General features: G+C 32.5%; 1 protein-coding gene across 2 annotated transcripts in view; it reads right to left on the reverse strand.

The window, feature by feature from the left end:
- Positions 1–224: 224 nt before the first annotated feature.
- The window catches only part of LOC114331801 (hrp65 protein-like), a 121437-nt gene continuing 99936 nt past the window's right edge, over positions 225–21725 (reverse strand). Inside the window, exons 7-8 of one of the 2 annotated variants that reach the window (XR_007696557.1) lie at positions 18768–21138; positions 225–407 (exon numbers count right to left, since the gene is read on the reverse strand). The gene's annotated coding sequence lies outside the window, so the exon portion shown is untranslated. Of the gene's footprint in view, positions 408–18767; positions 21292–21725 lie in introns of both variants that reach the window. The other variant, XR_007696556.1, reaches the window with a different exon arrangement.

Genomic DNA, 21725 nt, shown 5'->3' on the forward strand with positions numbered 1-21725 from the left:
ATCTCCAATTGAGATCGTTCATTTTGATTTGGTTGTTGATTGTTGATTTGTGTGTTAAAATCTGGGCAGTTTTTTCTGAGCGGTTCTTTATAGTATTATCCCCTTTCTTCTTCTGATACATATTGGATTTGGACTTTCCGTTAGTATTTTTCCTTAAGTATTTCAATGTTTTATATTAGTATGGTTATGGTTCAATTTTAAACAAAAAAAAAATGAATATTTTCATAAATTTATTAAGAAACAAGAAAAGTACAAAAATCATAAAACAGTTGAAAACAGGAAACGAAAAACAAAAATATAAACTACATGTCAATGTTTCAAATCGTTTAAATTAAATATAACTAAATGCTAGGGGCCGTTTTAGTTTTAATTACTAAATACGAAATTAGAATTCCGAAAGTGTTATACTTTTTTTCAATTTAAGCCAGATAAAAAAACATTTATAAAATAAACAGATTCGGTAGTACAATACATAGAAAAATTTATTTTCTGGTAAAAGCAATATTGTAGATATTTCTAAAGTTGGAAGATATTAATTGGATAAATAATAGAATGATTAGCAAAAAATGAACGTAGAATAGAACAAATCAATAGAGACAAGTTAGCAGGAAGAGAAACAATTGACCAAAAAGAAATTAAAAGACATAAAGGAACAAGCAAAAGAAAAAATTATTAGCCAAAACCAAAATCAAACATAATTGAGACCGGGTAAAGTCATAAAAGAAATTTAATAGTAAAATTGGATAAATAATGGAACGATTAACAACAATTAGAGTAGAAAATTCATAATGAAACATTGTTTTTTGGGTTTGGTCTTATACTTGGTCTGGAATTATCTCTTTCTGCCATTTTATCTGATACTGTGACCATTTTGAATGACGGTATGTCAATAGTTGAAAGACTAGTGTAGCATAGAAGGAAAAATTTTAAAAATTATTTTTGCTCAGTATTTTAGAACTATTCCATGTATCCTTTTCATACTTGACAGAAAGTGTAGGTATTATACACCCTATGAAATTATGCTATATAAACCTTTCTCTGGCTATTACCAGAGGCGTACGACAGGGACAGTGAATGGTTGACCATTCCCAAATTCTACGGCGGAATTGCCATTTTAGTGCAATTTTTCTATTCTCCAATACTCTCCATGTAAATAACATACTCGTCACTCGTAACAATAAAGTCATTAGTTTTCGAGATATTTGAAGTTAAACATGTAATTTTGTTAATGTTATGTTATAAGTTATTTTGATTAATGTATTGTACCGCTCAATTTTTAATTTCAAATATCTCGAAAACTAATGATTTTATCGTTAAGAGTCAACAGTAGCGATCAACAGGTAGCAACAAACGCGGTCCAAGAATGCGGCCGTAATTTTGAATATTTTGTCGAGATATTTGGCACACATATTCGTAATATAATAAAGAATGGCGGTACAGAGCCCAGTTTTAGAAATATGTTAGTATGTGAAAATTACTCTATAACTAAATAAAATATTGCAAAAAGGAGCCTGTACCGCCCTTAAGAAGAACAAATAAATACACTTTATTCAAATAAACTTTTTTATCACATGATTAGGTTTGGTGTCATTTTGGACCTACTAAATTTTTTTTCTTACAAGAAATCGAACATATTATAACTGTGTTATAACTATAAACCATATTATATATTATAACTATATATAATAACTAATTAGGCAACGTAGAGAAATTGTCACTGTCATTTTGACAAACCTGCGTCAGATTTTCTCTTATCTGTTCTGGTATTTTTATCGATATCTGTTCAGTGCAGTAGTGTATCACTTTAAGAATTCGTTATTGTTGTTTCATAGGAAAGTAGTGTTTATTTATAGTTAATTTATCATATTTTGGTGTAATAAAATTAAGTTGTTGGGCTACTAAAAAATAGATTATTGTTAATTGTGAGTTTTAGTTATATGTGGGTAAGTATATTTTACGTAAAAATATTTTGAATTCTAATGCGAGTATATAAAGTTTTAGAAGAATTTTTTATTCTGAAAATATTATAGTTTAAAAAATGGGAAAAGTTTATTTAAAGTTCTATTTAAAAAAAAAGATTAAAATTAGTTGGAGCTCAGTTAGCCTCTATGAACTATATAAAATAAGACGGCTCTTGTTTCTCTTCACAACGAAACGACTATTTATTATTGCTTTATTATTATTTCGTGCAAATATAGTCGGTTCGCTAAACTCAGACACAACTGGCTAGTGATTTTAGTAAGTAATTTTGCCAATTTGGTAAAATTGGCAAAAAAAAATCATTTTTAAATATGTAGTTAGTAATTACTAAATAGTTAATAATATTGCCAATTTTGGTAAAAGTGGCCAAAAATTAAAAAATTACCTACTAAAATCACTAACCAGTTGTGTCTGAGTTTAGCGAACAGGCTACCTATGTTAACTTAAAATTTTCACCCATTCTGGTTTATTTTTATAAATATTTATTAACTAATAATAAAATTGTTTTCTATTATTTCCATTTAGCGCGCCTATGAGTCAATTTATGAGACAATTGTCAAAATATTGATTTTAGATAATGTCAAAGATTACCACTGTTGCCAAAGTTTCGCAGACCTTACGAAAAAAAGGTATGATACTATATCCCGAAGTTATATCGATGACGCGCTACTGTATGCTCTTAATGGCGCATTCTCACAGTTCGATTTTAGTTGATCAACTTTAATGGATCAACTAAAATCAGTCAAGTTTTTGTTCACACATTTCAAACAAAATTAAAGCAATTAGATTTAATAAAATGGGTCAAAGTGTAGTTATACGCAAAAGTATAAATATTATTAGTAGTTTACCGATTCAGAAACTCACGAAATTATGTTAAGACGAAATAAAGAACATAAAAAACGTCGTTTCTGGATACGAAATTGGATTAAAAGATGGATTTAATGTTGTGTTTCAGAAACTCTACTAAAAGAATTTGCTTTGGACGATACAGAAGTATATGAACATCTGAACATAATCTCTGTGACCACTTTGATCTCATTTTGTTAATTTAAACGATAACAATTTACGCAGACAAGAGTGATTCAAGTCGATAAACAAATGTTCATACGCTTCAAACACTATTCAACTCGTCTGAAAAATGTCAAGTTGAACGATAAAGTTGACTCGATCAATCTTTTGTTGAATCGACAAAAGTGGACCGATTAAAATTGAAACATAGATGTTCTCACAGCTATTATGATTCGATTTTAGTTAATCTACTAAAGGTGATCAACTAAAATCGAACCGTGAGAATGCGCCTTAAGAATGAATAATATAGGTAGTCCTCAGTCTTATGTCACGTGTTCCGTGAATTTCTTTGTATAATCACCTTTGTAATTATTCTCAACTTTAAAGAAATATTTGTTGTAGTACGAGTCACGTCGTATATTTTAATTTTGTAGAAATTGATGGGCTAGAATTAAACGTATATGTGATACTTACTTTCTTCTTTTATTTAAAATACAGTCTACTTACTTATTTATTTTGTAATATACATGCTTATGTCGAAGGAGAGAAACCAGCGTTGTTCAAGATTGAACGTATATACTCAAACTCCCTTTCTGATGTACTCATATGTTATGTAAAGGTCATCGCATATGCAGAAAGTAACACCAGCCAGCTATAAGATTTGACGTAAACATCTGCTTCCCTGTTCCGTAAATGATTACACTACGTATCAAGGTGTTAAAAAATTATCTTCTTTGTATTTCAACCTTCGTCCATTTCCAAGTTTCCTACTGGTTCTTGTTCTATTATTAAGTATTCGGTCTTTTATAGGTTTACTTCCAGTTCACTTTCTCTTCATACCAGTTCTAAATTTAGGACCATATATACAGTTAAGTCCGCGAATCTTTACCCGTGCGTCATCATTTAAAGCATACGAAATAAGTCGATGATAAGTCGGAAATTTAAATTTACTAAACGCAACAGCAAGTCACTTACTCTCCCTTGCTGTTGCGTTTAGCAAATTTCAATTTCAGACTTATCATCGACTTATTTCGTATGCTTTATAATCCGGTCAACTTAGACATCAAAATGCTTGGCAAATAACAAAAATTGCCGGAGAGCCAAATTTTGGTGGAGAGCTAGGGTATACCATAACAAATAAAGTTTAAAAAGTCCCCATCGATCCCATGTGTGCGTCAAAAGTTATTCGGGGTCAAAGGTCAAAATTTGAGATTTTTTGGATTTTTTTCGAAAACGGTAAGTTTTATCAAAAAAAACCTCAAACCAAAGTTGTAGATCTTAACATTCTCTACAAAAATTGTCCTTACAATTTTTTTCCTAAGAGTTACCATTCCTGAGATATCGCGATTTTAGAAGTTACTTTATACATTATATGCACATATAAGCCACGTATATATACATATGTGGCCCTTAAGACAAGTATAAATGCCTATTTGTGTCTCTTTTATATAGTATATTATACTATTCTGAAAATATTTCTTCAAAAGGTTATCAGTCCCAAACTGAATTTCCTCTATCCACGTGGCCTTGAAAAACATTTGGCTATACCATTGTTTAAAAAAGAACAGATTGTCTCTTATAGGCAATGGCTACAGTATTGTCCGTAGGTCTGGTTCATAATATTATCTGTTTCTTTTAGTGCTAAAGGTTCAGTTCAAGTGAATATAAGTACTTATTACAAGCGTCTACCATTTAGTACCGTTACCGTTATTTGTACAATTTTATAGTTTTAAAAATGTCTCAGTTTTGCTTAATTTGCAATAAACTTTTACATATTGAATATTGAAGTGAAACAATAATTTAAGGCAACAAACACAACAATTGTAGTTGGTGAAGATGTTGATTTGTTGGTACTGATTACTGCAAGGACTCCAGTAGATAAAGTTATCTACTTTCTGAAACCTGGAAGGGCTCAACAGCGAACAGAGATATATTCTTCGAATAGTTTATCGGCTTATCCCAAATGCCAAAAGTACATTTAATTTTTACATTCGATAACCGGCTGCGACACTACGTCAGCAATGTACAGAAGGGGCAAAAACGTCAGTACTTAAATTATTCGAAAAAAAAAAAGATTTGACTGATTGCTGTAAACTTTTTACAGAACTTGATTCTACACCGCAAACAATAATTACGGAAGGAATTCGCTTTCTTCTTGCGGTTTATGGAGCTCCAAAAAAAATTATTTGTCTTGATAAATACCGATACTTAACTTTTGTAAAAAATACGCGAAACAAGAAACAAGTACAACTATCATGTCTTCCTCCAACATTAGCATCTGCTTTTCAACATTTGTATCGAGTATATTATCAAGTTCAAACATGGCTAGGCAATGAACTGAATCCAGAAGACTGGGGTTGGAAATTAATAGATAATACTCTAGAACCGATTAAAACCTTACTCCCACCTGCTCCAGAAAAACTCCTTAACACTATTTTTTGCAATTGCAAAAAAGGTTGTAGTGCCAAATGTGGATGTAAAAAAGTCGGGTTGCTGTGTTCTCTAGTGTGTACCAACTGCCAAGGTCAGTCTTGCTCAAATGTCCAGTTTAGTACAACAGAGGAAGACTCCTGTGATTTTAATGAAGTGACCAATGACTCAGTCACATTTGAACAATTTTTGAACATCCAGCAAGAGGAAGAGGAAGAAGATGAAATCGAAGAAGACTTGACTGTTGAAGTAGACTTTCAAGAATATGAATCTGATGAAAATATCTAAAGAAATCAAAACAATAGTTAACCTAATAATCAATAGCAATATCAATAATCAATATCAATAATAAGGTAATATCTAGAACTTGACCGGTATTGTTTCCTTAAATTATCCTAAAATTGTCAAAACAGTTAGTGGAGTAGGCCTACAGGGGAAACCACGGTAAAAAAAACGCGCCGAGTACACTACCTCACAGGTGGTGTGGAAACGTGTGCATATCATGTATAATGTGACTCTTTAAATCGCGATATCTCAGGAATGGCAACTCTTAGGAAAAAAATAGTAAGGACTATTTTTGTAGAGAATTTTAAGATCTACAACTTTGGTTTAAGGTTCTTTTTTGATAAAACTTACCGTTTTCGAAAAAAATCCAAAAAATCTCAAATTTTGACCTTTGACCCCGAATAACTTTTGACGCACACATGGGATCGATGGGGACTTTTTAAACTTTATTTGATATGGTATACCCTAGCTCTCCACCAAAATTTGGCTCTCCGGCAATTTTTGTTATTTGAAATGTCTATATAGACGGGGTTATTAAATGATGACGCACGGGTAAAGATTCGCGGACTCAACTTGTAGGATAGATCATCTTCATCTTGAGCTGTTACCATTTGTTCATCTGTAAAACTTAGTGTGTCCAAGAAGTTTTCCCGGATTGGTATTCCCATACCCCATTTCTTTTCCCATGGGTTTAATATTTGCTCTAGGAATAATTTGAACAGCTTCGGAGACGTAGAGCATCCCTACAATAAATCTGTTGTGGTCTTAAATTCGCTCGAGTATTTATTGCCGGTTTTAACTCTGATTCTATTGTTATTGTATAGATTTTACGTCTTCTATTAACCTCTGAAGAGAGGAGTTCGTTAGGGTTGCGTACTGTCCCCACTACTCTTCAATGTTTACAGTGAAGCGGTATTTCAAGAAGCGCTTTTAGATTCAATACAAGGTATATCTATCAATGGAGAAGTTTTGAACAACTTACGTTTTGCAGACGATACAGTAATAATAACGAATAACAACAATGATTTACAGAACGTAATGCAAACGCCTTAATTAACGCTGTCATGAGTACGGACTGAAGATGTATTTAAGGAAAACTAAATGCATGATCATGACTAAGTCAGCACACGCAAACATACAATTCACTATTGAAGATACTGTAATTCAGAGTGTGGATAACTACAAATATTTAGGAACATGGATAACATCAAATGTAGACCAAACCAAAGAAATTAAGACACGTATTTAAATAGCATGTTCATCATTAAACTTGAAAAGTTTCTTTGTTTTCGGGATGTAAGGTTAGAACTACGCCTAAGGATGCTTCGGCGTTACGTGTTCTCTATTCTTCTTTATGGCTGGGAAGCGTGGACATTAAAACAAGTCCATCTGAATAAGTTGGCCGAGTTTTAATTTTGATGTTACAGAAGAATCCTACGAATAACATGGATTCAAAAAATGTCAAACGTGGAAGTAACTGGAAGGATAGGAAATGAAGCGGAAATAACGTTGACTATCAAATGACGAAAGCTTAAGTAGGGGAGGGTCGGCTATTTGTGCGCACCTAAGGCTAACTCAGGATATTTCACAAACTTGAAACATTTCAGTTTCCAAATTTTTTGAAGATATACTTCAAAGGCTTAGGTATATTGATAGGGACCTCATTTAATGAATGGTTGAACAGTAGAAGAGTAAGAGGCGAAATTTCCAATTAGTGTAATGCGCACAATTACCCGACCTATTCGGCTAATGGTGCGCATATGTCGGATAACTGTGCGCATTAATAGAACTTAAAAATGACCTTCGAAAATGTAGCTTATTGAACATAAATGTTAAAGGGACAAACAAATATACGGAAAACGATAAGAAACCAAGTTACAGATATTTAAAAAAAAATCTAAGTATTGCAGAAGTCACAAATATATCCTTCTAAACTATCCTGTCGTATACACATGGCATGGGACCATTGACAATATATACCTCGCACCTATACAGTATTTCTCATGATCATCTTTCAGTGCGTCACAGTTTTTCGATTTCTTTCTAACGCATTAAATTGTATGTGACAGAAAAAAAGGCACGTCGGTGATTACATTTCGTCGGTGACATTTTTATAACATTTATTCTAGTTATTCTAGTTGTCGATCGATGGCGCCATAATAAAAAAATAATTTTTTTTTAATTAGATAATAATATTACAAATATAATCTGTCTAATTTATAAGACTATACAAATCAAAGAAAATACCATTTTATAAATGCAAATTGAAAATAAAATGTGACAACTGTCAGATTTAACTAAAATGTCATGTTAGAATAAATGTCATAAATGTGTATTATCACGGACTTACCCTTTTTCCTATCATTTGTTACGCACTGAAAAATGATCATGAAAAGGACAATACTTGCACCATACCCCGTCTTTTTTGCTACCATCACCGCAATTCACAGAAGTCATTTTGATCTGACACGAGATCATCCAACTCATCATCAAGGCACAGTTCACTTTCTGAAATAATTTCGGAGCTGTTGTGTTCAATAATTTTCCTTTTTGTACCTTTTTTCAATTTCGTGGTTTTCTCTTTGCCCCTTTCTCTACTTTGACGGTTGTTTAACGCTTGTTTACGTTTTATGGCGCAGTAACAAAACGTAAAAAATGGCTTTATATACCTTGCCGGCCAATGGTGCGCAATGCGCACCATTAGACGACGTTACACTTCACCACATAACACAAAATTTAATAAAAACAAAAAAGAATCGAGCAAAACTAACTATAGCAGTGTTTAAAATGGTACATAAATAAAGGATATAATTACTATTTAAACTATAATTCTACCAAGAAAAAAGTTATCGCTTATTTTCTCAGACACACAAACAATATCATACTAAGCGAAAACATGTAAACGATAACTGCCAACCGGTAAAGTATCTCCCGACGTTCGTTTGTGTCGTATAGATAAGGCAGTTGCTACTAGATGACCCGACAATATAGATTTTGCAATTTTATTAAATAGGAGATTAGAAACATTGATGCGCACAATTACCCGACGCGCACAATTAGCCGACTCTCCCCTACTTAGGACATGTGATGAGAGGGCAAAAATACTCATTACAACTTATTATGCACGGCACAATCCGAGGAAAGCGAAATGTGGGAAGACGAAGAATATCCTGGCTTAGGAACTTACGTGAAGTGAATGGTTCAAATGCAGTAGTGCAGAGCTATTTAGAGCGGCAGTCAATAGGGTCCGCATAGCCATAATGATTTCCAACTTTCGATAGAAGGTGGAACTTAAAGAAGAAGATTTCCTTCATCATTTTCCACAGTTGTTTTCTGGGAATCGCGTCATATTTCTTTTTAAATAGATGAATGCCATGTGAACCAGTCTATGGTTTGCCATTATTTTCTCAATTAATTGTTGGAATGTATATGTGGTCTATGCAAGACTTTCCTGCAGTAATTCCTGCTTGATAATCTCCAATTGAGATCGTTCATTTTGATTTGGTTGTTGATTGTTGATTTGTGTGTTAAAATCTGGGCAGTTTTTTCTGAGCGGTTCTTTATAGTATTATCCCCTTTCTTCTTCTGATACATATTGGATTTGGACTTTCCGTTAGTATTTTTCCTTAAGTATTTCAATGTTTTATATTAGTATGGTTATGGTTCAATTTTAAACAAAAAAAAAATGAATATTTTCATAAATTTATTAAGAAACAAGAAAAGTACAAAAATCATAAAACAGTTGAAAACAGGAAACGAAAAACAAAAATATAAACTACATGTCAATGTTTCAAATCGTTTAAATTAAATATAACTAAATGCTAGGGGCCGTTTTAGTTTTAATTACTAAATACGAAATTAGAATTCCGAAAGTGTTATACTTTTTTTCAATTTAAGCCAGATAAAAAAACATTTATAAAATAAACAGATTCGGTAGTACAATACATAGAAAAATTTATTTTCTGGTAAAAGCAATATTGTAGATATTTCTAAAGTTGGAAGATATTAATTGGATAAATAATAGAATGATTAGCAAAAAATGAACGTAGAATAGAACAAATCAATAGAGACAAGTTAGCAGGAAGAGAAACAATTGACCAAAAAGAAATTAAAAGACATAAAGGAACAAGCAAAAGAAAAAATTATTAGCCAAAACCAAAATCAAACATAATTGAGACCGGGTAAAGTCATAAAAGAAATTTAATAGTAAAATTGGATAAATAATGGAACGATTAACAACAATTAGAGTAGAAAATTCATAATGAAACATTGTTTTTTGGGTTTGGTCTTATACTTGGTCTGGAATTATCTCTTTCTGCCATTTTATCTGATACTGTGACCATTTTGAATGACGGTATGTCAATAGTTGAAAGACTAGTGTAGCATAGAAGGAAAAATTTTAAAAATTATTTTTGCTCAGTATTTTAGAACTATTCCATGTATCCTTTTCATACTTGACAGAAAGTGTAGGTATTATACACCCTATGAAATTATGCTATATAAACCTTTCTCTGGCTATTACCAGAGGCGTACGACAGGGACAGTGAATGGTTGACCATTCCCAAATTCTACGGCGGAATTGCCATTTTAGTGCAATTTTTCTATTCTCCAATACTCTCCATGTAAATAACATACTCGTCACTCGTAACAATAAAGTCATTAGTTTTCGAGATATTTGAAGTTAAACATGTAATTTTGTTAATGTTATGTTATAAGTTATTTTGATTAATGTATTGTACCGCTCAATTTTTAATTTCAAATATCTCGAAAACTAATGATTTTATCGTTAAGAGTCAACAGTAGCGATCAACAGGTAGCAACAAACGCGGTCCAAGAATGCGGCCGTAATTTTGAATATTTTGTCGAGATATTTGGCACACATATTCGTAATATAATAAAGAATGGCGGTACAGAGCCCAGTTTTAGAAATATGTTAGTATGTGAAAATTACTCTATAACTAAATAAAATATTGCAAAAAGGAGCCTGTACCGCCCTTAAGAAGAACAAATAAATACACTTTATTCAAATAAACTTTTTTATCACATGATTAGGTTTGGTGTCATTTTGGACCTACTAAATTTTTTTTCTTACAAGAAATCGAACATATTATAACTGTGTTATAACTATAAACCATATTATATATTATAACTATATATAATAACTAATTAGGCAACGTAGAGAAATTGTCACTGTCATTTTGACAAACCTGCGTCAGATTTTCTCTTATCTGTTCTGGTATTTTTATCGATATCTGTTCAGTGCAGTAGTGTATCACTTTAAGAATTCGTTATTGTTGTTTCATAGGAAAGTAGTGTTTATTTATAGTTAATTTATCATATTTTGGTGTAATAAAATTAAGTTGTTGGGCTACTAAAAAATAGATTATTGTTAATTGTGAGTTTTAGTTATATGTGGGTAAGTATATTTTACGTAAAAATATTTTGAATTCTAATGCGAGTATATAAAGTTTTAGAAGAATTTTTTATTCTGAAAATATTATAGTTTAAAAAATGGGAAAAGTTTATTTAAAGTTCTATTTAAAAAAAAAGATTAAAATTAGTTGGAGCTCAGTTAGCCTCTATGAACTATATAAAATAAGACGGCTCTTGTTTCTCTTCACAACGAAACGACTATTTATTATTGCTTTATTATTATTTCGTGCAAATATAGTCGGTTCGCTAAACTCAGACACAACTGGCTAGTGATTTTAGTAAGTAATTTTGCCAATTTGGTAAAATTGGCAAAAAAAAATCATTTTTAAATATGTAGTTAGTAATTACTAAATAGTTAATAATATTGCCAATTTTGGTAAAAGTGGCCAAAAATTAAAAAATTACCTACTAAAATCACTAACCAGTTGTGTCTGAGTTTAGCGAACAGGCTACCTATGTTAACTTAAAATTTTCACCCATTCTGGTTTATTTTTATAAATATTTATTAACTAATAATAAAATTGTTTTCTATTATTTCCATTTAGCGCGCCTATGAGTCAATTTATGAGACAATTGTCAAAATATTGATTTTAGATAATGTCAAAGATTACCACTGTTGCCAAAGTTTCGCAGACCTTACGAAAAAAAGGTATGATACTATATCCCGAAGTTATATCGATGACGCGCTACTGTATGCTCTTAATGGCGCATTCTCACAGTTCGATTTTAGTTGATCAACTTTAATGGATCAACTAAAATCAGTCAAGTTTTTGTTCACACATTTCAAACAAAATTAAAGCAATTAGATTTAATAAAATGGGTCAAAGTGTAGTTATACGCAAAAGTATAAATATTATTAGTAGTTTACCGATTCAGAAACTCACGAAATTATGTTAAGACGAAATAAAGAACATAAAAAACGTCGTTTCTGGATACGAAATTGGATTAAAAGATGGATTTAATGTTGTGTTTCAGAAACTCTACTAAAAGAATTTGCTTTGGACGATACAGAAGTATATGAACATCTGAACATAATCTCTGTGACCACTTTGATCTCATTTTGTTAATTTAAACGATAACAATTTACGCAGACAAGAGTGATTCAAGTCGATAAACAAATGTTCATACGCTTCAAACACTATTCAACTCGTCTGAAAAATGTCAAGTTGAACGATAAAGTTGACTCGATCAATCTTTTGTTGAATCGACAAAAGTGGACCGATTAAAATTGAAACATAGATGTTCTCACAGCTATTATGATTCGATTTTAGTTAATCTACTAAAGGTGATCAACTAAAATCGAACCGTGAGAATGCGCCTTAAGAATGAATAATATAGGTAGTCCTCAGTCTTATGTCACGTGTTCCGTGAATTTCTTTGTATAATCACCTTTGTAATTATTCTCAACTTTAAAGAAATATTTGTTGTAGTACGAGTCACGTCGTATATTTTAATTTTGTAGAAATTGATGGGCTAGAATTAAACGTATATGTGATACTTACTTTCTTCTTTTATTTAAAATACAGTCTACTTACTTATTTATTTTGTAATATACATGCTTATGTCGAAGGAGAGAAACCAGCGTTGTTCAAGATTGAACGTATATACTCAAACTCCCTTTCTGATGTACTCATATGTTATGTAAAGGTCATCGCATATGCAGAAAGTAACACCAGCCAGCTATAAGATTTGACGTAAACATCTGCTTCCCTGTTCCGTAAATGATTACACTACGTATCAAGGTGTTAAAAAATTATCTTCTTTGTATTTCAACCTTCGTCCATTTCCAAGTTTCCTACTGGTTCTTGTTCTATTATTAAGTATTCGGTCTTTTATAGGTTTACTTCCAGTTCACTTTCTCTTCATACCAGTTCTAAATTTAGGACCATATATACAGTTAAGTCCGCGAATCTTTACCCGTGCGTCATCATTTAAAGCATACGAAATAAGTCGATGATAAGTCGGAAATTTAAATTTACTAAACGCAACAGCAAGTCACTTACTCTCCCTTGCTGTTGCGTTTAGCAAATTTCAATTTCAGACTTATCATCGACTTATTTCGTATGCTTTATAATCCGGTCAACTTAGACATCAAAATGCTTGGCAAATAACAAAAATTGCCGGAGAGCCAAATTTTGGTGGAGAGCTAGGGTATACCATAACAAATAAAGTTTAAAAAGTCCCCATCGATCCCATGTGTGCGTCAAAAGTTATTCGGGGTCAAAGGTCAAAATTTGAGATTTTTTGGATTTTTTTCGAAAACGGTAAGTTTTATCAAAAAAAACCTCAAACCAAAGTTGTAGATCTTAACATTCTCTACAAAAATTGTCCTTACAATTTTTTTCCTAAGAGTTACCATTCCTGAGATATCGCGATTTTAGAAGTTACTTTATACATTATATGCACATATAAGCCACGTATATATACATATGTGGCCCTTAAGACAAGTATAAATGCCTATTTGTGTCTCTTTTATATAGTATATTATACTATTCTGAAAATATTTCTTCAAAAGGTTATCAGTCCCAAACTGAATTTCCTCTATCCACGTGGCCTTGAAAAACATTTGGCTATACCATTGTTTAAAAAAGAACAGATTGTCTCTTATAGGCAATGGCTACAGTATTGTCCGTAGGTCTGGTTCATAATATTATCTGTTTCTTTTAGTGCTAAAGGTTCAGTTCAAGTGAATATAAGTACTTATTACAAGCGTCTACCATTTAGTACCGTTACCGTTATTTGTACAATTTTATAGTTTTAAAAATGTCTCAGTTTTGCTTAATTTGCAATAAACTTTTACATATTGAATATTGAAGTGAAACAATAATTTAAGGCAACAAACACAACAATTGTAGTTGGTGAAGATGTTGATTTGTTGGTACTGATTACTGCAAGGACTCCAGTAGATAAAGTTATCTACTTTCTGAAACCTGGAAGGGCTCAACAGCGAACAGAGATATATTCTTCGAATAGTTTATCGGCTTATCCCAAATGCCAAAAGTACATTTAATTTTTACATTCGATAACCGGCTGCGACACTACGTCAGCAATGTACAGAAGGGGCAAAAACGTCAGTACTTAAATTATTCGAAAAAAAAAAAAGATTTGACTGATTGCTGTAAACTTTTTACAGAACTTGATTCTACACCGCAAACAATAATTACGGAAGGAATTCGCTTTCTTCTTGCGGTTTATGGAGCTCCAAAAAAAATTATTTGTCTTGATAAATACCGATACTTAACTTTTGTAAAAAATACGCGAAACAAGAAACAAGTACAACTATCATGTCTTCCTCCAACATTAGCATCTGCTTTTCAACATTTGTATCGAGTATATTATCAAGTTCAAACATGGCTAGGCAATGAACTGAATCCAGAAGACTGGGGTTGGAAATTAATAGATAATACTCTAGAACCGATTAAAACCTTACTCCCACCTGCTCCAGAAAAACTCCTTAACACTATTTTTTGCAATTGCAAAAAAGGTTGTAGTGCCAAATGTGGATGTAAAAAAGTCGGGTTGCTGTGTTCTCTAGTGTGTACCAACTGCCAAGGTCAGTCTTGCTCAAATGTCCAGTTTAGTACAACAGAGGAAGACTCCTGTGATTTTAATGAAGTGACCAATGACTCAGTCACATTTGAACAATTTTTGAACATCCAGCAAGAGGAAGAGGAAGAAGATGAAATCGAAGAAGACTTGACTGTTGAAGTAGACTTTCAAGAATATGAATCTGATGAAAATATCTAAAGAAATCAAAACAATAGTTAACCTAATAATCAATAGCAATATCAATAATCAATATCAATAATAAGGTAATATCTAGAACTTGACCGGTATTGTTTCCTTAAATTATCCTAAAATTGTCAAAACAGTTAGTGGAGTAGGCCTACAGGGGAAACCACGGTAAAAAAAACGCGCCGAGTACACTACCTCACAGGTGGTGTGGAAACGTGTGCATATCATGTATAATGTGACTCTTTAAATCGCGATATCTCAGGAATGGCAACTCTTAGGAAAAAAATAGTAAGGACTATTTTTGTAGAGAATTTTAAGATCTACAACTTTGGTTTAAGGTTCTTTTTTGATAAAACTTACCGTTTTCGAAAAAAATCCAAAAAATCTCAAATTTTGACCTTTGACCCCGAATAACTTTTGACGCACACATGGGATCGATGGGGACTTTTTAAACTTTATTTGATATGGTATACCCTAGCTCTCCACCAAAATTTGGCTCTCCGGCAATTTTTGTTATTTGAAATGTCTATATAGACGGGGTTATTAAATGATGACGCACGGGTAAAGATTCGCGGACTCAACTTGTAGGATAGATCATCTTCATCTTGAGCTGTTACCATTTGTTCATCTGTAAAACTTAGTGTGTCCAAGAAGTTTTCCCGGATTGGTATTCCCATACCCCATTTCTTTTCCCATGGGTTTAATATTTGCTCTAGGAATAATTTGAACAGCTTCGGAGACGTAGAGCATCCCTACAATAAATCTGTTGTGGTCTTAAATTCGCTCGAGTATTTATTGCCGGTTTTAACTCTGATTCTATTGTTATTGTATAGATTTTACGTCTTCTATTAACCTCTGAAGAGAGGAGTTCGTTAGGGTTGCGTACTGTCCCCACTACTCTTCAATGTTTACAGTGAAGCGGTATTTCAAGAAGCGCTTTTAGATTCAATACAAGGTATATCTATCAATGGAGAAGTTTTGAACAACTTACGTTTTGCAGACGATACAGTAATAATAACGAATAACAACAATGATTTACAGAACGTAATGCAAACGCCTTAATTAACGCTGTCATGAGTACGGACTGAAGATGTATTTAAGGAAAACTAAATGCATGATCATGACTAAGTCAGCACACGCAAACATACAATTCACTATTGAAGATACTGTAATTCAGAGTGTGGATAACTACAAATATTTAGGAACATGGATAACATCAAATGTAGACCAAACCAAAGAAATTAAGACACGTATTTAAATAGCATGTTCATCATTAAACTTGAAAAGTTTCTTTGTTTTCGGGATGTAAGGTTAGAACTACGCCTAAGGATGCTTCGGCGTTACGTGTTCTCTATTCTTCTTTATGGCTGGGAAGCGTGGACATTAAAACAAGTCCATCTGAATAAGTTGGCCGAGTTTTAATTTTGATGTTACAGAAGAATCCTACGAATAACATGGATTCAAAAAATGTCAAACGTGGAAGTAACTGGAAGGATAGGAAATGAAGCGGAAATAACGTTGACTATCAAATGACGAAAGCTTAAGTAGGGGAGGGTCGGCTATTTGTGCGCACCTAAGGCTAACTCAGGATATTTCACAAACTTGAAACATTTCAGTTTCCAAATTTTTTGAAGATATACTTCAAAGGCTTAGGTATATTGATAGGGACCTCATTTAATGAATGGTTGAACAGTAGAAGAGTAAGAGGCGAAATTTCCAATTAGTGTAATGCGCACAATTACCCGACCTATTCGGCTAATGGTGCGCATATGTCGGATAACTGTGCGCATTAATAGAACTTAAAAATGACCTTCGAAAATGTAGCTTATTGAACATAAATGTTAAAGGGACAAACAAATATACGGAAAACGATAAGAAACCAAGTTACAGATATTTAAAAAAAAAATCTAAGTATTGCAGAAGTCACAAATATATCCTTCTAAACTATCCTGTCGTATACACATGGCATGGGACCATTGACAATATATACCTCGCACCTATACAGTATTTCTCATGATCATCTTTCAGTGCGTCACAGTTTTTCGATTTCTTTCTAACGCATTAAATTGTATGTGACAGAAAAAAAGGCACGTCGGTGATTACATTTCGTCGGTGACATTTTTATAACATTTATTCTAGTTATTCTAGTTGTCGATCGATGGCGCCATAATAAAAAAATAATTTTTTTTTAATTAGATAATAATATTACAAATATAATCTGTCTAATTTATAAGACTATACAAATCAAAGAAAATACCATTTTATAAATGCAAATTGAAAATAAAATGTGACAACTGTCAGATTTAACTAAAATGTCATGTTAGAATAAATGTCATAAATGTGTATTATCACGGACTTACCCTTTTTCCTATCATTTGTTACGCACTGAAAAATGATCATGAAAAGGACAATACTTGCACCATACCCCGTCTTTTTTGCTACCATCACCGCAATTCACAGAAGTCATTTTGATCTGACACGAGATCATCCAACTCATCATCAAGGCACAGTTCACTTTCTGAAATAATTTCGGAGCTGTTGTGTTCAATAATTTTCCTTTTTGTACCTTTTTTCAATTTCGTGGTTTTCTCTTTGCCCCTTTCTCTACTTTGACGGTTGTTTAACGCTTGTTTACGTTTTATGGCGCAGTAACAAAACGTAAAAAATGGCTTTATATACCTTGCCGGCCAATGGTGCGCAATGCGCACCATTAGACGACGTTACACTTCACCACATAACACAAAATTTAATAAAAACAAAAAAGAATCGAGCAAAACTAACTATAGCAGTGTTTAAAATGGTACATAAATAAAGGATATAATTACTATTTAAACTATAATTCTACCAAGAAAAAAGTTATCGCTTATTTTCTCAGACACACAAACAATATCATACTAAGCGAAAACATGTAAACGATAACTGCCAACCGGTAAAGTATCTCCCGACGTTCGTTTGTGTCGTATAGATAAGGCAGTTGCTACTAGATGACCCGACAATATAGATTTTGCAATTTTATTAAATAGGAGATTAGAAACATTGATGCGCACAATTACCCGACGCGCACAATTAGCCGACTCTCCCCTACTTAGGACATGTGATGAGAGGGCAAAAATACTCATTACAACTTATTATGCACGGCACAATCCGAGGAAAGCGAAATGTGGGAAGACGAAGACGAAGAATATCCTGGCTTAGGAACTTACGTGAAGTGAATGGTTCAAATGCAGTAGTGCAGAGCTATTTAGAGCGGCAGTCAATAGGGTCCGCATAGCCATAATGATTTCCAACTTTCGATAGAAGGTGGAACTTAAAGAAGAAGATTTCCTTCATCATTTTCCACAGTTGTTTTCTGGGAATCGCGTCATATTTCTTTTTAAATAGATGAATGCCATGTGAACCAGTCTATGGTTTGCCATTATTTTCTCAATTAATTGTTGGAATGTATATGTGGTCTATGCAAGACTTTCCTGCAGTAATTCCTGCTTGATAATCTCCAATTGAGATCGTTCATTTTGATTTGGTTGTTGATTGTTGATTTGTGTGTTAAAATCTGGGCAGTTTTTTCTGAGCGGTTCTTTATAGTATTATCCCCTTTCTTCTTCTGATACATATTGGATTTGGACTTTCCGTTAGTATTTTTCCTTAAGTATTTCAATGTTTTATATTAGTATGGTTATGGTTCAATTTTAAACAAAAAAAAATTAATATTTTCATAAATTTATTAAGAAACAAGAAAAGTACAAAAATCATAAAACAGTTGAAAACAGGAAACGAAAAACAAAAATATAAACTACATGTCAATGTTTCAAATCGTTTAAATTAAATATAACTAAATGCTAGGGGCCGTTTTAGTTTTAATTACTAAATACGAAATTAGAATTCCGAAAGTGTTATACTTTTTTTCAATTTAAGCCAGATAAAAAAACATTTATAAAATAAACAGATTCGGTAGTACAATACATAGAAAAATTTATTTTCTGGTAAAAGCAATATTGTAGATATTTCTAAAGTTGGAAGATATTAATTGGATAAATAATAGAATGATTAGCAAAAAATGAACGTAGAATAGAACAAATCAATAGAGACAAGTTAGCAGGAAGAGAAACAATTGACCAAAAAGAAATTAAAAGACATAAAGGAACAAGCAAAAGAAAAAATTATTAGCCAAAACCAAAATCAAACATAATTGAGACCGGGTAAAGTCATAAAAGAAATTTAATAGTAAAATTGGATAAATAATGGAACGATTAACAACAATTAGAGTAGAAAATTCATAATGAAACATTGTTTTTTGGGTTTGGTCTTATACTTGGTCTGGAATTATCTCTTTCTGCCATTTTATCTGATACTGTGACCATTTTGAATGACGGTATGTCAATAGTTGAAAGACTAGTGTAGCATAGAAGGAAAAAAATCTAAATGTATAAGCAAATATAAGAGGTTTTTATAGCTATTATTCAAAGTGGTTGAAATTTATTGAAAAGATTATATTGGCTATGAGCCAAATTTTTTAGATTATCCAAAGATCTGCATTACAAACATACTGTAAACGCCAATTACGATGTGGTTCCGCGAATAAACCGAATTGTAACAGGTAATTAAAATTAATAAAAAAGCATTACGCTACATAATATGTATGTGAATTTGATAAACTACTGAGTAAGCACTTTTCTACGTCTCTGCCAGACTATCTAGACTTAAATTCTATCATATCGGCACAATTTGGGTTATTGTTAAATGGACCTTTAGTGAATGAATGTTTGGCTGAAGACCAACTCGATCATGTTACTGTGGATAAGTACGAAGGTCATTCGTAAAAAATTCGAGTGCCTTACACATCAACTACCCCTCTTTCTCTCACCCTACCACCAAAGAATATAGACGTTGATAGAAGGGTACTGCACTGTAACGTTTCAGTTCAGCATAGGATTTTGTGTTCCTACTAAGTAGGTGCATGTGGCCTGACAACGACTACGGTATCTTCAAGGGACCAATAAACTTGACCATCTGTTACATTCAAACTCTTCTTCTAGGAGAGTATACATTCTTTGCTACGACTTTTGCCTCGCTGCATTGCTCAGTATCGGCCTAACAGCCTTCGAAGATGGAGGTCCCGGTCACTGTTACCGCCAACGTGAAATTCAGGCTGTGATACGTTTTTTAAATGCAAAATCGATTTCACCTATTGAAATTATTGTCAGTTAATCGAAGTTTATGGGTAAAAGTGCATATCTGTTCGACATGTTCATAAATTGTGTAAGGAACTCAGTGAAGGCCGAACGGAAATTCACGATGAAGACCGGAGTCGAACGCATCAGATTTATCTTGAATTTCCGTTTGAACTTCACTGAATTATCTACACCACTTACAAAGATGTTGAACAGATATGCACTTTTACCCATAAACTTCAATTAACTGACGATGAATGTGGATAAGTGAAATCCATTTTGCATTTAAAAAACGTATCACAGCATTAATTTCACGTTGGAGGTAAGAGCAATGCAGCTATGGGAAAGTGGTGAGGTGAAAGAGAGGGAGAGTTGATGTGTAATGCAGTGTTGCCAGATTTATCCCACGCACTCTTTCTCAGTGGCATAGGGAACCATTTTTTGTGAATGACACTCATGATTAAAATTAAAGTTGATTATTTAGATAGAGCCCCGCACATAGGTATAGAAAGTGGAGTATACTTATACTGATAACATTATTTAAAACAATCAATTGGTTTTACATAACACATGTATCACAAAAGTTCATGCATAGTATTATGTAGTAATATTATCAAGTAGAGGTTTATTACAACGAATTACTTTAACAACTTATAATGTATGTAATTGCAATTGTTTGCACTATATTTCATCAAATTATGACTTAGTTTTAATACAGTATCGTTAGTCACATCAAACGGAAAACTTACCAAAGATAGAGGTTCCGTCATTTGGGAAGGCACTAATTTGCATATTATTGTACCTACTTGTACAGAGGTCAAAATTTGAAGTTTCTTCCTAAGTCACGGCTTAGCATTAAATAGTGTCAGGAACAGTTTTAAATGTCAGTAACCAATCACCAACTTTAAAAGCGGTTCTTAGACAATTTATAGATGCGCCAGAATATGCAAATTAGTGTCTTCCCCAATGATGGAACCTCTAGCTTTGTACGTACCACCTACGAAGCTTCAAATTGTTCCTATCCAGACAGACTTCCAAGTGTAATTTTTCCAGTGGTATTAAAAGTTGAGCGGTAGTACCTCACTGTAAATGACGTTTGCTGCAAATTTGTTGATTAAATCTTTAATCTCCTTCAAAAGAAATATTAATAACTTTTTTCCAAAAACATGCATATTGCACAGCTTAAAATAATTTTACACATTAAATTTATATTTAGGGAATTCCAATTTGTTGGACATTTTTTGGTAAAATGCTGAAATAACAAAAAATGTATTAGGGTTCATGCCATCAAACAGCCAATAGAATATGTTTTGAATTTTTAAAATGTGCCAGTATTTTACTGGTCAGGGTCACGAAAGCATAACATATCTTCAATTCTCTTCAATTACTGAATTATTAATTATTAAACTCTTCAATTATTGAATTAAAGGAAACAAGATCAAATAGATTATAACAAATCAATAGAGACAAGCTAGCAGGAATAGAAATAATTGACAAAATGGAAATTAAAAGATATTATGGAACAAGCAAAATACAAAATTATTACCCAAAACCAGTAGTCCAATCAACAGCCATTCTCTCAGTGGAATTTTAGAACCAAGGTAGATTTCCTTGAAAATTTGGATTTAGGTAGTAATTATATCCTTTGTCAAAATCTACCCTATGCGGAATTGCGCTTTTGCCCTG

The sequence above is a fragment of the Diabrotica virgifera genome, chromosome 2 (assembly GCF_917563875.1).
Source record: "Diabrotica virgifera virgifera chromosome 2, PGI_DIABVI_V3a".
Classification (NCBI taxonomy): domain Eukaryota; kingdom Metazoa; phylum Arthropoda; class Insecta; order Coleoptera; family Chrysomelidae; genus Diabrotica; species Diabrotica virgifera.